The sequence below is a fragment of the Aethalodelphis obliquidens genome, unplaced genomic scaffold (assembly GCF_003676395.1).
Source record: "Aethalodelphis obliquidens isolate GAN/ISIS:26980383/991018 unplaced genomic scaffold, ASM367639v1 scaffold29, whole genome shotgun sequence".
In the NCBI taxonomy this organism is placed as follows: Eukaryota; Metazoa; Chordata; class Mammalia; order Artiodactyla; family Delphinidae; genus Aethalodelphis; species Aethalodelphis obliquidens.
In genome coordinates, this window is record NW_020837973.1 from 8,365,759 (window position 1) to 8,385,891 (window position 20,133).

Genomic DNA, 20,133 nt, shown 5'->3' on the forward strand with positions numbered 1-20,133 from the left:
ACCTCTCAACTGCGTGGCCCGGAGCGGCACTTCCTGTTCACAGCCCGCAGGTCAGCACCAGACACACCCAAGGGGGCCTGGACCACCTCCCCACAGGTACTGAAACTACTTACAAAACGTCCAAAATGCTCAGGGTTTCGGCACACAGTTAGCATTGAGTCATTTTCAATGAGTAAATGAATGTATGAATGAATGAACAAATGAATGAAGTTAACCAGGGGAAACGAAGGTGCCTGCACAGCTTGGTCAGCTGAGGGAGTGGACAGGTGTAGCCCAAGGCACTGCTAGCCCATATTGGTGATTTCCTGCAAATTCTTAAAAGGCACCCCCTTCTTCAAGACTTCCATTTATCAAAAAATCATCATAATAGACCAATCTTTGTAGAACAAGACAGTTTACTGCCATCTACTGTAGTAAAATATACAAAGCTGCACCCTCTGTGATGTCAGTGGTGCCCCCTGGATACGGGCACCACTGTGCAATGCACAACCTGCACAACTGTACAGAGCAGCTCTGAGTGTTGATGGTGAGACCAGATGAGCAGCAGTGGCCAGGCCAGTCAGCAAAGTGGAGTCCAAAGGTGTGAGGGGATCTCAGGAAGGACCTAATGCTGCTGGTATTCGCCCCCCATATTTTAACTGCTGGTGGAGAAAAGATATGGGGAGTGAAGCACAGGCTTCTTGCACCCGCAAAGGGCAAACATGTCTAATTTCCAGACCCCGTGGTCCGGAAATGGGTCAACCAGATGCCCCAAGGAGCAATCAGACGCATGCCTGTGGGGCTGTCTTGAGCCCTGGCTGGGCTCTGGTTTTGGAAGGGCAGCCTGGCCAGTGGATGACTCCAACCGATGGCAGTGTCATATTGGTTTCAAAGGTCTGTGTGACACCAGGCTGCCAGAATGGTGCTGACATGCTGATTTTGGAGATTCTCACTCATGTCAGACACAGGACAATTTCAGGGTTCTGAGCTCCTGAAAAGCCACTGCTGACCCGTGGACCTGAGCCAAGTGTGCAGGTCTGTGGATTGGTTCTTGCGCATCTGTGTTCCACCCACAGTGCTGCCTCTGGTCCCCAGCACCCAGGGACAGCTGGGGTGTTAGCAGGTGTCCTTTACCCTGGCAGGCGGGGTGGGGGGGTTCGCCCCAAATCTTCTGCAGTCTCCACGCCACATGGCAGGCGGTCCTAAGGCGGCTGCACCCATCTCCTCTTAAGACTTCCCCAACCATTGCCTCACAACACCGTGGGGCTTTGAAGACATCCTCTTCCAGCTCCAATCAACATGGTGACATCACACTCTTCCAGGCCAGCCTTTTTTATTTGATGTTTTTTTCCTGTTAAACAGGGTGTGTTGTTTTAGCAGTTTTAGGTTCACAGCAAAATTGAGCTAAAAGTACAGAGCATTCCCACATACTCCCTGCCCCACACACACAGCCTCCCTCACCATCAACATCCTTTCGAAAAGTTTTATGTCTATTATACTTTTTCACAAAGGAAAAATAAAATCAACATCAAGGCACACTTCACAAATGGGTGCAGAAAATTATGAGAACCACTGAGCACTTATAAGAGTTCACGTGCACACACACACACAATGGCCGGGACATACAGAATGCTATTTTTACAAAGTCTTCAGCTCTTGGATAATTCAGGATTTGTCAGGCTTCCTGGTTATCTGAGAATACCTCGTGCATTGTCTCTGGGATCACTCAAGAGACTGTCTGCAAACCTTCAGGTTGACATTTTTACAGAAATGACAGTAAATCTAGTGGGACTCCTTTATGGTTGTACTTCCCTAGGTACAGGATGAGGGAGGAATACTCCCTGAACCAATGGACCACTCTTCTCACCCCGTCCTACCCCTGGGTTGTGGAGTGTAAAGCTGTGATCAACACTGAGAGAGAGCACATCCTAAGAATGCAGTGATGAGCATCTAAAGAGTTAAAAGACGCAGTTGGAAGATGTGCTCTTCTACCTTTATGCTACAAAATTAGTATACTGAACATGACCACAAAGAAGTTATCATCCAAGTGTTACTGCATTCTCTGGGGCAGGGTTGCATTTGTAATCATCACTGACAAAGCACAGTAACACCCTAGAGATTGTCCCTGGAAGCTAGTGTTCCTGGACAGCTCGAGGGACGATGTACATCGTGAATAATATAGTGTAACCAGCCCTCAGTAAGTGGTCCGGGGAGCTGCACAGGCAAGATGAGCTGTACTGTTTCAACACAAGCAGGTTCCAAAGAGCCATGTGTTGTGAGTGACCACAAGGTGAAGGATGTGGAATAATCAGGGACTGATGCCTTTGGCCATAAACACAACGAAGAGATGGTGCCTAGACTTGAACAGGAAGAGAGGGTGCCTGAAGAGGAGGAAGCACCTTCACACGCACTGGTTGGAGAATAAGTAAGTACGTAAGTATCTCTTCTCTACCGTGATTCCAAATCTTCGTTGATAAATCAATACACCTCAATGGGCCCAAGCATTTTTAACATGTTTCAGTCAAATTGTTAATATGGCCAGAGGCCCCACGAAAGAATATTTGCCCAGGATCCCACACAACCTATGGGAGGCCCTGGTAAACACCACAGTAAACACTTCTTGATGGGCCTAAGGAAAAGGAACTAATAGGCTCACAGATGAGAGCTGGGAGAAGCCAAGAGTACATCAGAGGAAAATGGAGAATGTGATAATAGGATGGAGATTTTTAACAATAATAATAATAAAGGATTGATAGTATGGTTTGCATTTAAGAACAGTTATGTTGTCCCTATGTCTTATACTTTGGACAGAAGAGAAGAAAATCAGCTCTACACCTTGTCAGAAAATAAATACATTGAGATTTAGAAAGTATACACGCAACCCGGGACATTTTCTTCTCCAATAATATATCACTAACCTAGCCAACAGAACCAATAGAGACATTAATATAGGTTTAAACAAGTATATCTCCTAGGCAGATCCTTAAATTCCTTTAATGTTACATTAGGATATAAAATCGCTCATTTTAATGGGTTAGTAAATGCATAGTCCTTCAGAAGCCCCATTGACAAAAACACAACATAGGCAGAGGGAAATATACTGTTATTTCTGCTCTGGCTGTATTTCCATTTCCTAATAGCAATAATGAACTTGAAGCATTGCTTTTGCATACAGATAGGCCTAGATTCCTGTTTCGCTGCGGCTGTACAGTTAAGCACGTCATTAATGTGCACTTCCCAGCCTCAAAACACAATTTAAAGGCCATTTTATGAAGAGCCAAATTACAGCAATGTACTTAAAGCATTAGTGCTGAGGCTTTTCCCAAAATTGTTGCCAACAGGGCAAGGTTCTATGGCACATAAAAGTCAATCACAAAGTTTTGAGCTGTTACAGCTCATGGATCCTGGCTGTTCTCTACATTTCTTAATGCCCACCCCCCATCCATGGCATACTGCCACCCATTCCATTTCCCAAGCCTTGCCACTGTCCCTTCCTCCATCCCCCCTCCTTGCTCAATGACCACTGGGGCCATGCACAGCACTGAGCACCTGTACAAATACAGGAATGCACAGGACCTACCCTCCAGCAGCTCAGAGGCTACTTAGGCCACCTGGGAGGCAAGTAAGCGCAACACAATGTGAGTATCACTGCCTTCCTGTCACCGTGAAGACAGAGAGAAAAGAACGTCTGCCAGGGCCCCTTTGAACCAAGCCTTGGTGAACATGAGTTCAACAAGCAAACGAAGGCACGGGGTGTGAGAAGTGGCATCCCCAGCAAGTGTCAAAGCACAAAGGTACGTTTAAAAACAAAACAAACTCACAAATGCACAGCTTTCTCAGGAAACAGAGGCACAGTGGCAGGTGGTGTGGCTGAATTGTAACACAGGGGAAGGGGTTGGAAAGTCAGGGCCAAGTGATGAACATCCTTTACTGTGAATCCAGTTCACCCTGCCGGCAACTGAGGGCCACCAAGGAGGTTTTACGTGTTTTGTTGGTTGCTTGCTTGCTGCTGCTATTGTTTCCTTGCGTAGGAAGAAGAGATGATAAGTATTCTGTAGAGCAGCAGTGTGGAGCATGACTGTGATGGCGTTAGAAAAGAGGAAGAACAGAGGCAGGGAGACCAGCTAAAGGCCATCCCTGTACTTGGGCACCAACCCAAGTTCTGAGTGGAACTGATGGACAGAGATCCGGGGCTGTGAGTGATATTTAAGAAGAGGATTCACCTCGGGCTTGGTGTCCAAAAAGGAGAGAGGGACAAGTTTCTACCTTGAGTAAACAGACAAAAGCTAACGCCATTTTTAAAACTTCAAGAACGTCAAAGAAAACACAGATTTGAGGGGTCAATAATTTTGACTTTGGCCATGACTTTTGTCTATCCACATGGAGAGGTCCAAAGGTCAAACTGAGGCAATTTGCAGGTGTGGAATTTGCATGGGTCCCAAGGGAGGGGTGAGGAGGACACAAGAATGGGGCAGTGGTCTTGCCAAAGGAAGCCAAAGCTGAGACCCTTCCCCCCAAAGGGGGAGACTGGTTTAAAGACCTTAAGGAACACCTAGAGATAAAGTCTATGAAAGTCAAGTGCTGTTGGCAAGGGCTGAACCCAGGAGAAAGCATCAGGGGTCACAGGCCTTGGAGGAACTGGACTTTCTGCCAGGTCACAGAGCAGGGTCATAAGTGAAGGGAGGAGGTGCTGGGGGCTGTCACACGTGGGGAGGAAGGGCCAGGGGTTGGTCTTATCAAGTCGGGTATGGGTGGGACGAGTTCAACTGAAGATGCATCCACAAGATGGACCCCTAAAGGGCAAATGGAAACGTGGGTCTAGAATTCAGGAGAAAAGTCAGAGACACAGGGATGACTCCAGTAGTTCACACAGTAACTCACCATGTGCAGCTGGGCCCCCAGGAAAGCCCATGGGTGGCATTTACCTTGGTGAATTCTCTGCGGTCTGGGGCTGGCCTCCAGCTGGGCAGCCCAGATCTGTGCAGTGTCAGAGGGTGCGGGGCTGGGATGCTGACTCACACTAACGAAGCAATGCCATGTTCAACTACACCCAGACTTACCAGTTCACAGTGTGAAACATAACTGTCGAGTGGCCTAAAGCCCCTGTTTAGTGTAGCCATTGCGTTCTCTGTCTGTGAGTAACCTGGAGAGAAGGTTACTATGAGCGGTCACTTGGTGAGCAGGGAGTCAGGCCCTGTGAGCTACGTGGTCTCCCATGAGGTGGGAACAGCCTGGTGGCCTGATGTGCCAAAGGCCCCCAGGTGCCCCTACCTGGGTGTGCCTGACAGGCACGGGGAGCATTAGTCCCGCTCTTGTCTCCTTTCTCTTTGTTCCCCTCCTCCAGACGAGGTCTCTGTTGTGTCTCCATCAAATCACTCCCTAAATCCTACCCTATCACTCCAGCCTCAAGAACCTTCCATGCTCCCTAGTACCAAAGAATGGAGCCCAAATGCTGTCCCAAGGCTGCCCAGGGTCGGGCCACATGCCGCCTTTCCAGACTCACCGCCTCCAATATGATCGCACACATCCATTCACTACAGAAGGCAGTTAGTTGCTGCATCCCTGTCTCCTGCTCGCTCCGTGAGCCCCGAGTCCTCCTTTCGGTGGTACTAGTGATGACAGTCCACATCAGCTGAGCCTCTTCTCTGCTCCAGGCACTGTGCGAAGGCCCGCTGAATACCTCTGGGTCCATCTAGTCCTCCATCCTGGGACATTAGACAAGCCTTTGAACCCAGCCCTGAGCCTGGAGTCTACACTCTCAAAGATTCCACCACAAGTAACTTACATGTCTGCACGGCACTTACGTGGTCCACACGGCACGATGTTTATTTAATCAACAAGCGAATAGTTTAGATCTGTACTACGAGAAACCATGGATTAGAATCATGAAAGTGAGACACTTAAAATTAAATGCTTTGTTATTTTAAAACCAACTATTTTCCTTTACAATAAAATGAGATTGTCAAGACTGCTTCCCTAATTTTATTTATTTACTGAATTTTTTGGCCATGCCACGCAGCTTGTGGGATCTTAGTTCCCCAACCAGGGATTGAACCTGAGCCCACAGCAGTGAAAGAGCTGAGTCCTAACCACTGGACAACCAGGGAACTCCCTGCTTGCCTAATTTTAAAACCCATATTAATTTATTCTGTACACATCTCCTTGGAGGTGTAAGATTGCATTTCTTTTCACACATTCTGTCATTCAGACAGCTCCTCCCCCAGATCTCCAATGTAATCTGAAGTGACGAGGTTTTACTGTGGGAAGTGATCTCCTGCTGTCATGCGGCATCATATAGGAGTTAAGCATCTTGACCTGAGACCTTGCCTTCTTGAGTGTAAAAGTTGGCTCTACCACAAAATTGCTGGGTGATCTTAGGCAAGTTAATTAACCTCTCTGACCCACATTTCTGCATCAGTCAAATGGGGGTATTCATCATGATCCAACCACCCCTCACTAGTGAGGTCCGCAGATAACCTGGGTATGGGATGGCATAGAGTAATCACTCAATAAACACCAGCAGTTGCTATTCTACACTATGTTCTAAAGACCTTGTTGAATATTTTATTTGTATTTTAAAATGGGATGAAAAGCTGTCTTTGCTCAATTCTATGCAAGAAACTCTTGCGAAAATTATTAAAATAAATAAATAAATATAAAATTAAATTGGGGGTGGTGGTGGTGTGATGAACTGGGAGATTGGGATTGACATATCTGCACTAATATGTGCAAAGCAGATAACTAATAAGAACCTGCTGTATAAAAAATAAACAAATAAAATATAATTTTATAAAAGTTAATTGTAAAATTACTTGGTGATCATAGGCTGTGCACTACACCATTTTTCAACTTTTCTTTAGGTTACACAGTCTTATCAAAAAAAATGCTAAAAATATTTAAAATATTAAAGTGTGTTAAAAAGCAAAAATTAAAGTAAAGTAAAATAAAATAAGGTAAAACCACACACTTATTTTGGACCGATGGCCAATCTCTTTGTTTTCTCCTGCGTGGCCCTGTTGGAAGAGGGAGCACCGTGCATCTGTGCCATAATCAGCAGCACTGACTCATTGCTAAAAGAGAGGAAAGCTCAGGAGTCTAAATTCTCAATCTTTCAGACAGTCTCACCATTTTCTAAGCATTGCACCAACATCATGAAAATCTTTAAAATCAATAAAAACAGATCTGGCTGCAGAAGGCAATTATTCATACATTATCTAAAAACAATAAGGTAAAATATACTTTCCACTCAACTTTCAGGATTATATGTGTTACAGGTGAGTTTTTATTTTTAGCTAACTTTCCCCCCTTTCTTCTCTTTTTGCTCCAGTTGTTAGTTTCAGAGGGTCAGAGAGAGTTCAGTTGTAGAGAGAAAGTATTAAGTGCTGAATGGTTCTGTCAGGCTCCTGTATTTAAGGAGACAGAATTGCATATTACAAGAAAATGATTGTTCAGCTACCTTTTCATTAACAATTTGTCTAAAAGGAGACAGAGTTAACTGCTTCTATTGAAGTTGGGAAGCAACAAATTGAATGTGTTCCATAAGGATTATGTCATACTTCAAACATACGGTGAGCTACAAACACCAAGACAGCACATTTGGAAATAGTGGTGGGTTCCAGGTTGTTTGGTGGCTGTTTAACTGAATAGCCATAAATTCTTCCAAAAAAAAAAAAAAAAAAGGAACTTATCATTATCTGCACAATCTCAAGTGAAATACTGTAATGATTTTCTTTTATATATATTTTTGGTCCCTGACACATCACAGAAAAATTTCTTTGGGGGACCTATATGGAAGTTTACTAAGGAAACATTAGCTACAAAATACATCCCAGGTCACTCCTTGTAACGGGTTTCCACGTTAGAGCACAGAGGAGACCACCAAAGGTGAGGCGGGGAAAACTTCTGAATGAGCCCAGGGTTAATGCATAAAAGGCTTCATAAAGTACACCTCGAGACTGAGGTCCTGGGGCAAACAGTCCAACCAAGTTGCTTCCACATCCGTCTATAGAACAGGATGTCCATTTATTACCCATCTTTACCCCATAATGTTCTAAATGAAATACTCTACCTTTCAACACTCCCAATGATAACATTAACTTGCATTGTCATAACTTATATGGCCAACAAGTATACAGCAGGTGAAAACCCCAGAACCCCAACTGCGGTTTATTCTGTTGTGTCTCTGAGACATGTTTCCACCAGGAAATCCACGCTTGGTCAGTCATGGAAACATTACTCATTAATGTTGTATGTAAGTTCAAGTGCTCCATGCCAAAACAGCAATTCTGGTTTCCTACTTAATAGAAAGAGATCACTAATTACTGCAGAGGGGGAAAAAACATACTGAAAAATGCCTAATTCCGCACAAAACAAAGGAAAACCACAGAGGCCACACTAGACCAAGCTGGTGCCAAGGGTCAGCTATGGGAAAAGAAGAGCATCATTAGAGAGGAGGAAGGGATAGTTGTTTTCTAACGAATTTTCAAAGATACTGTTGTAGGTTAACAAGACTGTTGTCTTGTCATGCAGAAAAACACTAGAGCAGCTGTCCTCAAACCCTTTTGATAGCAAGCATTTTTTAACTATCCCTTTACTATCTTAAAATAGAATACATATAAAATATAGTCTATAAAAACACTCATTAAGGTGGCTCCTATCAAAAAAAAAAAGACCAGAAAATATTAAGTGCTGGCGAGGGTGTGGAGAAATTGGAACCCTTGTGCACTGTTGGTGGGAATGTAAAATGGTGCAGCCACTATGAAAGATAGCATGGAGGTTCCTCAAAAAACTTAAGTATAATTACCATATTATGCAGCAATCCCACCCTGGGTATACATCCAAAGGAAATGAAAGCAGGAGCTCGTGTTCATAGCAGCGTTATTCACAATAGGCAAGAGGTGGAAATAACCCAAACGTCCATTGATGATGAATGGAAAAACAAAATGTGGTCTGTACATACTGTGGAATATTATTCTGCCTTAAAAAGGAAGGATGTCCTGTCACATGTTACAACACAGATGACCCTTGAGGACACTAAGTGAAATAAAAAACTCACAAAAAGACAAATTCCTCATGATTCCACTTATAGGAGGTACATAAAGTAGTCAAATTCATAGAAACAGAAAGTAGAATGGTGGTTAACAGGGGGTGTTTTTTAATGGGTATAGAGTTTCAGTTTTGCAAGGTGAAAAAGTTTCAAAGATGATATAAAATATATATAATATATATACATCCTAACGCAAACTTAATTTTAAAAATAATTGTCACAGCGCCCTAAAACTGTAATAAAAAGGGGAAAATAAATTTGCAATAAAATGTACATATATTTCAACACAGAAAATCTCAGAGAAGGCAATACTGGAGTATGTAATGCAGTAGTCAGATGCTTGCCCCTGTCCTTAGAGACTTCATGAACACGAAAGCCATAGAGGTGAGTGGACAAGGTGACTACACTGGTAAGTCAAACCCCACAAGTGACTTTCCAGCTCTAACTCAGTCAAGTTCCAAGCAAAATGATTTATATGGTGGCTGCCTTCAGAAAATTTAGAGTAGCTCACACCTGTGCACGTGGAAAACAGAGAGTATTTTCACCCGTATGCAAGTCCCATGGCAGGAAACAACATGAGACTACGAATGTGCATCGCTCACCAGCTCTGAGTGTCGACGTGGCATGTGTGATACAACTCAATAATTATTTTGTTTCATGAACAAGTAAATGAAAGAAAAGGAATCTGGGATTTCTACTCTCTGTTTCCTTGCTTTTCATAATCCCAATGCACTCCATGCAAAGGAAAACCCTTCCAAATGTAAAAGACAAGATATAATCTTTGTCCTTCTTATGCAGCTTCTTAGAGACTGTCATTGAAGACACAGGCGGGCTTGGAGAAACTCCTCGGGAATGAATGGCATGCTAAATGCTGTGGTTTAACCCAAAGTATCATGGGTTAGAATTCTCTTCCTGTGGATGACATGTTCAAAGGATGGTGATGACAAAAAGGATATTAGGAAGCTCTTTCTGCAGAACATATGGCCTAATTTTGCCACATTCTTTCCCCTTGAACAGGGCAATGGTGTCCTTGGTCAGTAACTCTGTGTGTTTCCTTAAGCAGTGCTGGGCATGGCCTTTGTCAATGTTCACTGGTAGAAACTATGTAATGTGTGGTTGTAATTGCTCAAATTGTAAGTATTATAAACGCAAACATCTACTGCATTATTTTTGTTGTTTTTAGGTCATTCTTCCCAAGATTTCAAGGCTTATGTAAATTTCAAGATGAACCATTACATTCCCTGCGAGTAAATTTTGAAATTCTGGAGGCTTCTTGGGTTGCGGTGTCTACTTGGCTGTACACTTGCAAAGGCATCAGTGAAAAGACCCCAGGAGCACCAAACATAATTAGAAACCTGATCTATGCTCAAAAAGGAAAGAAATAGTCACAGAAACTTAAATATTCAGGGTAATCACCTTTTAGTAAATAAATATTTAATTTTAAAAATTAAAACAAACAAACGAAAAAGAAAGCCCCATGGGACATTTGAAAGTCCGGCAGGACCCAGGGCAATCCATCCATGGGCAGTACTACCTCATGCACTGCAGGATGCAGGGTCCCTAGGCCATGCTCATTAAATACCAGCAGAGCCCTCTGAACCTTGTCACATGCAAAAATGCCCCTCCAGTTTCCATAATGTAGCACCCCCCAGGGAAAACCACCTCAACAGGAAGCAGTGAGAATTGCCTGACTAAACCATGAGACCCAGAGAGAAAATCAAGGGGGTCCTCTTACCCCAGATTCTGTACCCTGCCAGTCAAACAGCTCAGGCCCCACCCCTAGGCCCTTGCCCAGGGGAGAGCCACACAAGTCTCAGAATGCAAGCAAAGGATCCTCTCTGCAAAGCCATCTCAGGACAAAATTCAGATTTCGTGTTTTAATTTCTTTGACACACAGTTTATGCCCTCTCCACACAAGTCCCTGACGTGGAGTTTTATTTTACTTAAGACTCTTGAAAAAAAAAGGTTTCAGCCTCAAAGGAGCAAAGCACTGATGGTGAAAACCTATGTGCTGTTAGACCACTGAGGGAAGCATCCTTGATCTTCCTGATGGTCCCCAAATAATCCCCTGCTTGGAGACACCCAATCTGCCAACAACTGGCACTGATCCTGTATGGAACCTGAGTGTCCTTGCATTTTCACTTTGTGATTGGCATCTTCCTTCCTGCTCTGTGAAATTGTATGGCCGCCTGGAGACTGAACAGAACTGGCATGGCTGCAATGGCACAACCAGCCTCTGCAGCTTCCTCTAGCCCCAGCATCTACCAGTGTTTAGAGGAAACAGAGACAAAGGGCGTAATGAGGAGTTACATCAAGGAGAAAACTATACTTAAACGCCAATCAGACACAAGTTAGCATCTTACCCACGTGCCGTACACAGAAGGAGAGGGGCAATGGGCTTCCTTCCAGGGCTAAGTCCACGTGAGAAGGATCTTTAGAGGTTCTAATGCCAGCCAGTTCTCCCTGCCCTCATGCATTTAACATACATTTATCGCACAATGATGTGTGCTGCTACTAATACTAAACACTTACTGCAAAAATGAGACCTAGTCCCTACACCCAAGCAGTTCCAACTGAGGGTGCTGATACTGCAACAGAGATAAACACAGCATCCTCGAGAATACTGTGGGGTAGGGCAGGGATAGGAGTTGGCAGTAAAAAGTGATAACTTCCCCCTCAGTAAAATGCCTGAGATCCTGAAATGATGAGGGCAAACGGTTTCACATGCCTGAATGACTGAGAACATTAAAAACTGGAAGCAAGCTTTGTATCTAGACACAGCTGAGTCCAGGAACCTATTTGATATGCAATTTTCTACTTAGCAGAGCAGGTACGCAGAATTCAATTTGGGGGTGATCTGTATTCTATTCAGTTTCCACAATATCATTCAAATGTAGGCAGGGACGGGGAATTTATCTTCCTGCAAATTCACTCCCTAGGGGTCCGCTGGCTCACAGCATGTTTCAGTGCAAGCTAGGTGGGAGGCAGAACAGACAACAGCAAGAAATTACAGCCACAAATCGCCCTGCGGGAGCCTCAGTGCTAAAACCACTGGCTTTTGCCCGCTCCTATAATTGCAGACCAAAAACCACTGCCAGAAAAGGGATAACTAACCTGAAAAAACGGAAGCCTCTGCAGCTACCCAAGGAGCTGGTTTTGCTGTAGTCTGGAGCAGAAACATATTCTTTTCTAACATATTTCCTTGAGCTAAAATATTACCATTTTATCACGTTTTATCACTTCTAAAATTTGGAATGTGTTTTGCAGTCAAACTGCACATTTTGTTTTTTTTTTTTTTTTGTGGTACGCGGGCGTCTCACTGTTGTGGCCTCTCCCGTTGCGGAGCACAGGCTCCGGATGCGCAGGCCCAGCGGCCATGGCTCACAGGCCTAGCCGCTCCGCGGCATGTGGGATCTTCCCAGACCGGGGCATGAACCCGCGTCCCCTGCATCAGCAGGTGGACTCTCAACCGCTGCGCCACCAGGGAATCCCCAAACTGCACATTTTAAACAGGAGTATTTTGTTCTCCTCCTCAACACACCAAAAATACTGCTATTAAATTGATAGTGTTTTACAATCAGTGATATCTTAGAATCTAGGAAATTCAGTAATTACCATGATGTAAGAATTATAGAACGACTAGAAACATAATACAGAGAGGCTAAGCATTGCTTTCCACACATATCCATTTCATCAAATGTGTTTTGTTTGCATCCCAGCGACCCAGAGGTTCAACTTTGGGAATTTCCAGAGAGATGTTAGACCTACCTCACACCTAAGGTCTTGCAAGGTGAACCTCCTGACCAAGGTCTCCCTGGGCAGGAGCCACCCACCTCTCACCAGTCTGAGGGTACACCAAGCCGAGACAGAGGAGTGGATTAAACCTCTGAGCTCAGCCCAATGTCAAGTCCTCAATTTTAAGAAAGGAGTGGCCCTGGCCACCATTGCCTTCTGCCTCTGGTGGGGCCAGTGTGGGTAGTGAGTCAAATCTGCAATGGCCAGTGTTTGTCCCAGAGTCCCTGCACTGCGGCAGGGCGCCTCTTCATTCAGCAGTCAAGTTTTGTGAATAACCAGGCAAAATGGTACATTTCTTGGAAGCGCGTGACTAACAATGATAGTCTTGGAGAAAAGGTATCCAGAGAATAAATATGACGCTGACACAGTCCTGGGATAAAGCTAATTGGCAGGGAATAGCTCACTACATAGTGGGGTTACCTTTAACCTTTCATCCTCTTGTTCATTCTTCCTCCCTGGCTATCAAATCTCAAGCCCCTCATCTTGGGCACCAGAGTAACACACTGAGAAAGAATCAAAAATGATACACTATAGACATTTCCTTTCAAATTCTCGATCCCAGGACTAGGGAGAAATTTTTTTTTCCCCTAACCGGTCTAGGGTTTTCATAAGAAACAGCTAAATGTGGAACAAGGTTCAGAGAGCTTTAGGAAGGGCTAGAAATACCCCCACCTGTGGCTGACAAACTTGAAAAGGCCAGCGGTGACTTGAAAGCTGACTGTGGTGAATCCATTTAAGGAGCTGTTAATAGCCTGAACAGTAACACACAAGAGCCAAGAAATATCCATTCTCCATGGGAGCCTGTTTGAGCCAGGCATCTGTCAAAACACCTACAGAAGCAACCCTTGAGGTGGGAAATGCGAAGGGGAGCAATGCAAAAAAAATCCCAGACATTGTCAAGAAATGCAGTTTTGCTGAAAAAAAAGCTAAAGGGAAATATGAGGCTAATATTTGAGAGTGAGAAAAATATATGGCTTCTCTACTATTGTTTGGAAATTAAAAACTGGGAGGCAAAAAAGGCCTACATTAAGGTTTACAAACTTTGTTTTTAAAATGCTGGTAATGGCATAGTTTACCAAGACGATACAAAAATATAAAAGTCACCAAATGCGAGTGTATGTGTGACACTGTATATTCATGAGAAAAGACGGGATTCCAGAATAATGAAAAGACCTGAGTTTGGGTGGAAGCCAGCTGGATGCTGAGTGCTCCAAGGTCCCAGAGAATAGCAGAACCACAAGACAGAAGGAGCCAGGGGGGGGACTTCCCTGGTGGTCCAGTGGGTAAGACTCTGCACTCCCAATACAGGGGGCCCAGTTTCGATCCCTGGTTGGGGAACTAGATCCCGCATGCATGCCACAAGTAAGAAGCCCACATGCTGCAGCTAAGAGTCTGTATGCTGTAACTAAGACCAGGTGCAGCCAAAATAAATAAATAAATATTAAAAAAAAAAAAAGAAGGAGCCAGGGGACAAAAGTCACCCACCACCTGGGAACCCCCAGTTGGGCTATCCCATGAGTAAGAAACAAATGTCTGAAATTTAGAGGTTTGCTTGTTCAGTAACTGGTGTGACCCTAACAAACACACAGCTCTATCTCTACTGATGCACGATCTTGACGTTTCCTAAGTTCTCCGTGTCCATGTCTGTAAAATGGAAATATTAACAGCCCTTTACAGGTTTGTTGTGGTAATTAAGTTGGGAGGGGGATGGAAATCTGAACCTACAACATTATAAATCTCCAGTACAAGCTTGGATTTGTTTTTTTCCAAGGAATAGAGACAAAGAATGACCAGAACTGCAATGAGGTAAATAAAATTTAACATCATCACTAACAATAAGAAATAACTGGGCTTCCCTGGTGGCGCAGTGGTTGAGAGTCCGCCTGCCAATGCAGGGGACATGGGTTCGTGCCCCGCTCCGGGAGGATCCCACATGCCATGGAGCGGCTGGGCCCATGAGCCATGGCCACTGAGCCTGCACGTCTGGAGCCTATGCTCCACAACGGGAGAGACCACAACACTGAGAGGCCCGCGTACCGAAAAAAAAAAAAAAAGAAATAACTAATTAGAAACAGATATAAGGGGGAAATAAAAATTTTAAAATATGACCTTGTTGCATGTGTTAGGCTGCAATGGGTTTCCATCTTAGAGTTCTTCCCTTTTGAGTCGTTCCTAACGTTGGGACAATTTGGAATTGTAAAATGTAGGATGTGAGGTAGAAAACTACTGCTTAAGACCTGCTCTTCCTCTGCCTTTGATTCACATGCTGATCTTCCCCATTAAATTAAGTGTGTCCTCATAGGGCAGGTAGGAACTTTCCAGAAGAAAGGAATGTGAGCAGAAGTGATGAGAGCTATTTCCAAGCCTGGTTTCTGTATTCCACCCCAACCCCCAGCCCCCACCAACAATCCTTCCCCTCTTCCTGCTGGTTGGAGTGCCAAGGATGAGGGTGACCTTGAAAGCCATGTGTTGAAAACTGCAAAGCCCAGCATCAGCCAAAGTCCCTGAATGAGCAGAGCCACCTGCCAACCTGCAGGGCGCCCCTCAGAACTCTCACAAATGGCTGATACTTTCGGCTTCTCTGATTTGAGGTCTTGTGTTACAGCAGCTCGTGTTACCCCAATTAATAGAGACTTTCCCTTCTCTGTATCTCCGGTGCTTACAGCAGAACATGGCTCAGCTATTCACTGAATAATCCAAATGAAACATCTATACCTGTGAGCAGAGCTATCCACAATTGCTCCCAGGTCTCAGAAAAGCAAAATAAGACTTATACTTCCCAACACCCATCCTTCTCAAACTCTTCTAAAATAGAGCAGAGGGAGGAACACTCCTAAACTCATTCTACGAGGCCACTATCACCCTGATATCAAAACCTTGCAAAGACGTCACAAACAAAGAAAGCTACAGGCCAATATCATTGATGAACATAGATGTAAAAATCCTCAACAAAATACTAGCAAACAGAATCCAACAGCACATTAAAAGGATCATACACCATGATCAAGTGGAGTTTATCCCAGGAATGCAAGGATTCTTCAATATATGCAAATCAATCAATGTGATAAACCATATTAAAAAATTGAAGGAGAAAAACCATATGATTATCTCAATAGATGCAGAAAAAGCTTTTGACAAAATTCAACACCCATTTATGATAAAAACCCTCCAGAAAGGAGGCATAGAGGGAACTTACCTCAACATTATAAAGGCCATATATGAAAAAACCCACAGCCAACATCATTCTCAATGGTGAAAAACTGAAACCATTTCCACTAAGATCAGGAACAAGACAAGGTTGTCCACTCTCACCACTGTTATTTAACATAGTTTTGGAAGTTTTAGCCACAGCAATCAGAGAAGAAAAAGAAATAAAAGGAATCCAAATTGGAAAAGAAGAAGTAAAGCTGTCACTGTTTGCAGATGACATGATCCTATACATAGAGAATCCTAAAGATGCTACCAGAAAACTAGTAGAGCTAATACATGAATTTGGTAAAGTTGCAGGATACAAAATTAATACACAGAAATCTCTTGCATTCCTATACACTAATGATGAAAAATCTGAAAGTGAAATCAAGAAAACACTCCCATTTACCATTGCAACCAAAAGAATAAAATATCTAGGAATAAACCTACCTAAGGAGACAAAAGACCTGTATGCAGAAAATTATAAGACACTGATGAAAGAAATTAAAGATGATACAAATAGATGGAGAGTTATATCATGTTCTTGGATTGGAAGAATCAACATTGTGAAAATGACTCTACTACCCAAAGCAATCTACAGATTCAATGCAATCCCCATCAAACCACCAATGGCATCTCTCACAGAACGAGAACAAAATATTTCACAATTTGTATGGAAACAGAAAAGACCCCGAATAGCAAAAGCAATCTTGAGAATGAAAAACAGAGCTGGAGGAATCAGGATCCCTGACTTCAGACTATACTACAAAGTTACAGTAATCAAGACAGTACGGTACTGGCACAAAAACAGAAAGATAGATCAATGGAACAGGATAGAAAGCCCAGAGATACACCCACGCACATATGGTCACCTTATCTTTGATAAAGGAGGCAGGAATGTACAGTGGAGAAAGGACAGCCTCTTCAATAAGTGGTGCTGGGAAAATTGGACAGCTACATGTAAAACACTGAAATTAGAACAATTCCTAATGCCATGCACAAAAATAAACTCAAAATGGATTAAATGTAAGGCCAGACACTATAAAACTCTTAGAGGAAAACATAGGCACAACACTCTATGACATAAATCACAGCAAGATCTTTTTGACCCACCTCCTAGAGAAATGGATATAAAAACAAACAAATGGGACCTAATGAAACTTAAAAGTTTTTGCACAGCACAGGAAAACATAAACAAGACGAAAAGACAGCCCTCAAAATGGGAGAAAATATGTTCAAATGAAGTAACTGACAAAGGATTAATCTCCAAAATTTACAAGCAGCTCATGCAGCTCCATATCAAAAAAACAAACAACCCAATCCAATAATGGGCAGAAGACCTAAACAGGCATTTCTCCAAAGAAGATATACTGATTGTCAACAACACATGAAAGGATGCTCAACATCACTAATCATTAGAGAAATGCAAATCAAAACTACAATGAGGTATCACCTCACACCAGTCAGAATGGTCATCATCAAAAAATCTAGAAACAATAAATGCTGGAGAGGGTGTGGAGAAAAGGGAACCCTCCTGCACTGTTGGTGGGAATGGGAATTGGTACAGCCACTATGGAGAACAGTATGGAGGTTCCTTAAAAAACTAAAAATAGAACTACCATACAACCCAGCAATCTCACTGCTGGGCATATACCCTGAGAAAACCATAAATCCAAAAGAGTCATGTACCACAATGTTCATCGCAGCTCTCTTTACAATAGCCAGGACATGGAAGCAACCTAAGTGTCCATCAACAGATGAATGGATAAAGAAGATGTGGCACATATATACAATGGTATGTTACTCAGCCATAAAAAGAAACAAAACTGAGTTATCTGTAGTGAGGTGGATGGACTTGGACACTGTCATACAGAGTGAAGTAAAGAGGAAAACAAATACCATATGCTAACACATATATATGGAATCTAAAAAAAAAAAATGGTTCTCAAGAACCTAGGTGCAGGACAGGAATAAAGACACAGACATAAAGAATGGACTTGAGGACACGGGGAGGGGGAAGGGTAAGCTGGGACGAAGTGAGAGAGTGGCATGGACATATATACACTACCGAATGTAAAATAGCTAGTGGGAAGCAGCCGCATAGCACAGGGAGATCAGCTTGGTGCTTTGTGACCACCTAGAGGGGTGGGATAGGGAGGGTGGGAGGGAGACGCAAGAGGGAGGGGATATGGGGATATATGTATATGTATAGCTGATTCACTTTGTTATACAGCAGAAACTAACACACTATTGTAAAGCAATTATACTCCAATAAAAATGTTAAAAAAAAAAAAAAGAACATGGAGCTACAGCAGCATAAAATAAAGGAGAAATGTTATTTGCCAGGAAAAAAAAAAAGACTTATACTTCTCACTATGAAGAAAAAGGTCATCAAGAAATGAAAACACTGAAATCTGCGAGTATCTGGTCAGGGCATGTAAAGAGTACATACAATCTAGAAAACACCCATGAATGAAGTAGCCATCTGCTACTTCCTCCAGCATTACCTCCCTTTATTCAAGGCATAGAATTCCAAACGTACAAACTTCCCATACCACTCAGCTCTGTGGTTGAGAGACTGACTCCACCGTCCCCTCCCCACCCCATGCAAGGTTCAAGCCAGATGGGCTAAAATCAGATAGATTATTCCATCCCCCAGCCATGGAGGTTGATTCGGGCATGGTTTGGGAGTCGGGTCAGACCACAGAGTCTAAAACAGACCGGAATTAAAAATGTGAATTCAGTCCCCTTCAGTATGCCACTGAGTAGCAAACAGTGCAAAAGATATTCCTGAGATAAGGTTAAACGTAAGGGAACAAAACACCCGTGGCTTTCCTATATGCTCAAAGAGGCAGGTCCAAAATTTAATAGTCAGTGCAGCCTTCATGGAGGAGTAATCCACCAGGTCAGAGAAGCTCAGAGCCGAGAATTCATCATTTTATACTACGAGGATGGGCTGGGGGCACATCAGCAGACAAGGGTCTAAGCAGTACTGTGTAAGGAAACTACAACTAAGTGACATGTTCCATGTTCCATGTCTCATGTCCTAGGAGTCATTGGGCCTGCAGTAGTTCTGGCCATGACCCACCACAATCCAGCCCCTTGTGGGGATATAGGTGGGCAACTGTCACAGCCCACCATGTCTAGTGACCCTCAGTGACACAATGAGTGTTCCCAGGACACAGCAGGGCATTACAATAACAACAACAATAATAATAACCCAACACTAAATTGGCATGTCCTATTAGCCGTAGTGTAAACCTCCGCTTTGAGCAGGTGAGATGTGCAAATCCATCAGTTGAGCATTTCTACTCCTGTGCCTGTTGGAGCCTGTGAGGTTGCAGCTCTGTGGCTTGACTTGCAAGACTGTTCTTTGAGTTTTCCAAGTCATACTTCTCTCGGTAGGACCCACTTTCCAAAGCGTTCTTTGGAAACCCATGGAGGCTGCGCTTCTAAAATGCCTGGGGTCAGCAATACATTCCGGGAGCAGTGGGCTCAAGTGCGTTTGGCTAGGCCAGCCCCTCCATCCCGACATCCTCTGTTTTCTGAGGACACAGCTGGTGGAACTCATTACCCCCATGACAAAAGGCTACCATGAGAACTCTACTTCATGATCCTGCCTTCTCTCTGCCATCCAGAATGCAGTGGGTTGACGGTGTCCCTCAAAACTCATGTCTACTCCAAAACTCAGAATGTGACCTTATTTGGAAATAAGGTCTTTGCCGATGTAGTTAGTTAAGGATCTCAGGATGAGATCATCCTGGATTGGGGGCAATCCCTAAATCCAATGACTGGTGTCCTTATGTGAAGAAGAGGACACAGAGAAACACAAGGAAAAGACCATGTGAAGATGGAGGCAGAGGGCTTCCCTGGTGGCACAGTGGTTAAGAATCTGCCTGCCAACACAGAGGATTTGGGTTCGAGCCCTGGTCCAGGAAGATCCCACATGCCGCGGAGTAACTAAGCCCACGAGCCACAACTATTGAAGCCCACACGCCTAGAGCCCGTGCTCTGCAACAAGAGAAGCCACCGCAATGAGAAGCCCGTGCATCGCGACGAAGAGTAGCCCCCCCTGCTCGCCGCAATTAGAGAAATGCCGCGAGCAGCAGCGAAGACCCAACGCA

At 43.8% G+C, this 20,133-nt stretch overlaps 1 long non-coding RNA gene across 1 annotated transcript in view; it reads right to left on the reverse strand.

Moving 5' to 3' along the window:
- Positions 1 to 381: 381 nt before the first annotated feature.
- The window catches only part of LOC113630139 (uncharacterized), a 54,890-nt gene continuing 35,138 nt past the window's right edge, over positions 382 to 20,133 (reverse strand). Inside the window, exon 4 of the long non-coding RNA XR_003436832.1 lies at positions 382 to 1,330. This is a non-coding gene — a long non-coding RNA (uncharacterized LOC113630139). The remainder of the gene's footprint in view (positions 1,331 to 20,133) is intronic.